At 33.0% G+C, this 4856-nt stretch overlaps 1 long non-coding RNA gene across 1 annotated transcript in view; it reads left to right on the plus strand.

The window, feature by feature from the left end:
* The first annotated feature begins 3110 nt into the window (after positions 1–3110).
* The window catches only part of LOC107063430 (uncharacterized), an 8138-nt gene continuing 6392 nt past the window's right edge, over positions 3111–4856 (plus strand). The window contains exon 1 of the long non-coding RNA XR_001475280.1: positions 3111–3541. This is a non-coding gene — a long non-coding RNA (uncharacterized lncRNA). The remainder of the gene's footprint in view (positions 3542–4856) is intronic.

The following is a 4856-nucleotide window of genomic DNA, read 5'->3' on the forward strand; positions in this document are numbered from 1 at the left end:
AATTTTTAATATTTTTTTGGGAGGGGGTGGGGGTAGGGGTGAAAGTAGGGTAAAAAAATTGAATTCAAAAACAAGTTTTAAAATTATTATATTTTTTTGGGTGGTGGTTGGGGGGGGCTGGTTTGAGGGTAGGGACAAAATAAATTAATTTTTTCAACAAAAAAAAATAATTGTAATTTGAAGTTTTGAAGTTGGAAGGTAGTTTTGGAAAATGTTTTCCTTAAGTTTTGAAGGGAAGTCATTTTCCTTAAATTTGAAGAAAATGAGTTGATTTGGAAAACATTTTCCAAAACATTTAACCCAACCAAATATGAGAAAATTGGAAAACATTTTCCTTCATAACAAACACACCCGAAGACTTTGTTGCTGGAGAAGTGTAAAGGAAATATTATGCTCAAGTCAATTCTTACCTCTAGCAAGGTATTTGAAGCCAAAAATGGCCAAGAGGATCCATTTTTTAATGCTAAAGCTAATTTGAAAACAGAAATTATGTGTACTTGATAAGACAGGTTCAGGAAAGGTACAAGCAAAAAACTAGATGTGGAAGAGAACAATATGCTTATGAGAAGAGTGCAGCGTGTATTAATTCTACATGTAGGCAATAGGAACTGAGCCAGTACTTTTTCATTATCTTTGTGTAATCTTGAAACTATATATTAATTATATATTTGAATATAATTGGTTTGTGTAAGGTTTAAAATTGACTTGAATGTCTGCTTGACACGAGAGGATAAATTTTACCAATTCACAGAAAGCATCCGAGATTTTACACATGTACATTATTCTACCATGATTAATGTGTGAGAGAGAGGGCATCAAGTTTTGCACCTACCAAAATATAGCAAATGCAGTTTTAAATATCTCAAATGTTGGGCCTTGGGCTGTGCTAAGCACGGGCCTTGCCCCTCTAGTTATTACTATATAGAAACGTGAAAGAGATGGACGACCAATGGCAAAATGGTAATTAATGTATGAGATAGTGGCAAATTATATATAATTAATTTCTTGTTTTTGACTTTTATTTCCCCACATTCAGCATAGTTCTAGAAGCTCTCATATCACATCTTTTAAATAGTTTCCAGAATAGTTTTCAATTTGGTAAGCCTATTTCCAATTTCTTAAACTTATGCATAATCGTAATTATATTATTATTCAAGGGTAAATGATAAACACTATGTCGGCTTCTAGATCATTCGTTCATATTCATCTCGTGTCAGTGTTCCTTCAAAAAATTTCCCACGGTTCAATTAACTTTCAAAAAATTGAAGGAACTTATTAAAGAGGACATCAAAAATTCAGCAAAAAAATTCAAACCTGGGTTGGCTTAGTACGATTTTTTTTCTAATTCTGAACCAAAATTCCAGTTTTGTTGACATATCTTCTGTTATCGATTCAGCTATAAACATTAACATGGAGATTTGAATGGTTATCACCAGCTTAATCTGTGTAATAAATTGTTATTATCACCAAGTCAGACCCAAGCTTCAACAATGGTGAATTTCAAAGTTTTCTACCAAAAAGTTTTTTGATTCCGTAGGTAAATTTCAACTTCAAAAGACGACACCAAACAATTTTCAGCTACCAATTTCGCCTTTAGAGATTCCAACAGAGTGTCGAAATGCCTACCGACATGAAGCTTCTCAGTTTAGTTTCTAATGATTAACTTTCTAAGGTACACTTATTTAGCTATGTTGAAAGTGTTTAAATTAGATGCACTTACTGTTCTTTTAAGAACCTAATAACAGTATAAGTGAACTAACTCGAAGTTGATTAGTTTTCCTACATTGACAATCGATAATTCATGTATATATCAGAGTGAAGCCAAGAACAATCCAGGGCAAAGCTGTTAGCTGTAAATATCACAATAGGGCAAAGTTGTTAGCTGTAATTATGACAATGGTAATTATCTATGACTGATAACAACCACATACTCCTATTTCCTTTCCAACTACACTGCTTGAGCTTCCATTTGGTAATTGTCAGCTGCTTTTACTAAGCTTTTGTTTACTGTTTGTGCGAGTTGGGAATCTACAAAAATCTCTTTCTTCAATAAAATCAAATAGCAGATTGTCTTTATGGATAGAAAAGGAGATTGAGAAATTAATGATATTGTAAGTAAAATGAAGTTGAAAAGGATGATCTATTTACAGTCAGACTAATACTTTGAAAGAAAAAATCGATGACCAAAGACAAACCAAATGAGACCCCTTAACTGTTGAATTTGGAACTATGTAACAATTGTGATTGATATACATAAATGATATTATTTGATTTCGGCAGCTTAACTCTCAAGTCTGGCTATCAACAGATGATGTGCAGTTGACCATCTATAAGTAGGGGTAACATTGTGCACACATTACCCTTCGATTGAACAAAAAGACTCTTTCCTTTTTGTTCATTAGCATACAAGCACTTTGGTCAATCCAGCTACCATTGAAAGGATCACCTGATGAGATATCTCTTGCAGCAGCAAGGAAAGTTGTTTGACTATCCACAGAGAGACTAACATATTGTGTGTGAAATATGTAGGACTAAGCAGTCTTCGCACATATAAAGAAGGAGCCTACTTCGGATATAATGAAATGTGAATGCTAGGATTGTCAACACACTTTCTCAACTGTAAAGGACTACAATTTCCTAAATGTAGATAAAGTTTCATTTCATTTAAAAACAGTTTCTTTTATGAAACTAGAAATCCATATCGCAAGTTCATTACAAGTTCGAGGAGAAATGCTTGTATAGCTAGCAATAGTTTTTGACCTTAACCAAAGATACCATTGTATCAGGTTGTTGCCGGCCAAGAATAGATAGAATGGTTAATTGATAGTGATGAACTTTTGTATGAATAGCATGAAAGATACTGATATAAATAAAAGAAATTAACATGCTAATCGAACTTCCTTGGAATCATTTCCTAACCGATAGCTATATGAATAATAAAAATATTAGATGACATTCTCTTATACCTCCTCAGTTTATCAACAACTGAAAGAAAAATAATAATTAAAAGCATAGATAAAGAGTTTATTCAGAAAAAGTTGAACCATTTTCTCTTTGATTCACTATCAATGACTAAGAATATTGTTTTGATGGTCAGGTCCAGCAAAAACTATATGTTCTGTTTCTGTCTTCCACAGTCATATCATCTGGACCTCTTGCATTCTCTCAGATCCAGGCTTACTCTGGTTAGTGTTGGTTGAATTTTTGAAGTTCTTGCCTAATAATATCTATTGGTGTAGATACATGTGTTGTATAGATGTAAATCTCAATTCCTATATTGATCATTTGGAAGAAATTTTGGTGCATTTGATGCGAGAGAATAGGAAACAGTTGACAAGAGATATCAGAGGTTTTTCAGCGAGGAGTGTAGGAGTGTGACAGGTCCACTTGAGTTTAGTTCCAGCGAAAATGGTGAAAATACGTGTTAGATGTTGTATCTGATAGTGTTGGCCTTCTTCAATGAAGGAAAGAGTTCACAACAAAGGACTATAGTAATGTGGCGAAGCCTCGACTCCAACAGGTTTTTTAACCTTTTTCACAGGTCGGTTCTTTGTTGCTTTCTTTATTGTTCCTCTTCGTCGTGACTTTAATTTCTCTAATTTTGGGTCTCACAAGTATGCTTAAAATAGAAGAGTTTAACCTTGCTCCAATTTGTTGTGTAGACTACTTTTAACACTCCAATACTCCACATATTTAGGTAATACACAGAGGAGAGGTGAGTTAACTGTGAAAGAATTTTTTGATGTAGTTTGTCTGAAGGATTGTTTACTTCCTTTGTTTGTGTGGATTACATGGTGTAGAATATTTTTCAATGTTTCTTCCTAAGAAAGTATAGGTAGAGGAAGTTATGTTGGATGATCAAATAGCCAACAAATAAAGACTATAGAGAGGATATTAATGAATGAATTTGTCTTATGTTATCTGGTTTTTTATATAAATTGATTTCGTCTTTAAAATATTATCTTAATGGTGAAGGAAAAGAGAGAAATTAACATGGATGCACTTTTAAGAATGCAGAAACCCATGAAAGATGGGTGCAATAATGTACTTAAAGTAGAAAGGTCATAGAAATTATATCAGTTTACCATTGAAAAAAAATGTTTTAATGAGAAATGAAAACATGAAACCTTGCAAATGTTCAGTTGATAAAACTAATCAAATCACAAAGATAAAGAACAGTCAACTTTGTTCATACTTTTCAACTTCGTTGAAATTTGTCATTGTTATGTTCAAGGGACAGCAATTATTGAAACTTTTGATACATTTTAGATACTCCAATCTAGATTTTTCAAATGATATTTGAAAAGATTCATCAAATGAGCAACTGATGCAGCAAAGATATTTTTCAAATGATATTTGAAAAGATTCATCAAATGAGCAACTGATGCAGCAAAGATTTTTGATAATACGTCCAAAATAACCAAATAGTAATTCTTTGATGCTCTACAACTTGAAGCTAATTATTTTACTTCTCCCAATTTGATTTTATTATTTTAATTAGTTGAGTTGATAATGAGGGTTAATGTATGGATTCATGTGCTCCATACTTGCTATTTGAATTTGATCCACAACCAACATGGCCTCATCTCAATGATATCATTAGCAAGTATAGCAACTGTTGGGTTTTAAAGGTGTGAACAGGAAATGAAGGGTTGTGACTCTCCTGAAGAGTTGTGACTATGCCGAAGGGTTGTGAACTTTATGAAAGGTTGTGTTCTTTCTAAAGGTTTGTGACCGTTTGAAAGGTTATGCCTTTTCCAAAGTATTGTGACCTTTCTGAAAGGTTGTCTTCTTTTCAAAGGGTTGTGACCTTTACCCTTTGTTGGCTATAAATAGAGAGGTTTTCTCTCATTTTT

This window comes from Solanum tuberosum, unplaced genomic scaffold, assembly GCF_000226075.1.
Source record: "Solanum tuberosum cultivar DM 1-3 516 R44 unplaced genomic scaffold, SolTub_3.0 scf00335, whole genome shotgun sequence".
In the NCBI taxonomy this organism is placed as follows: Eukaryota; Viridiplantae; Streptophyta; class Magnoliopsida; order Solanales; family Solanaceae; genus Solanum; species Solanum tuberosum.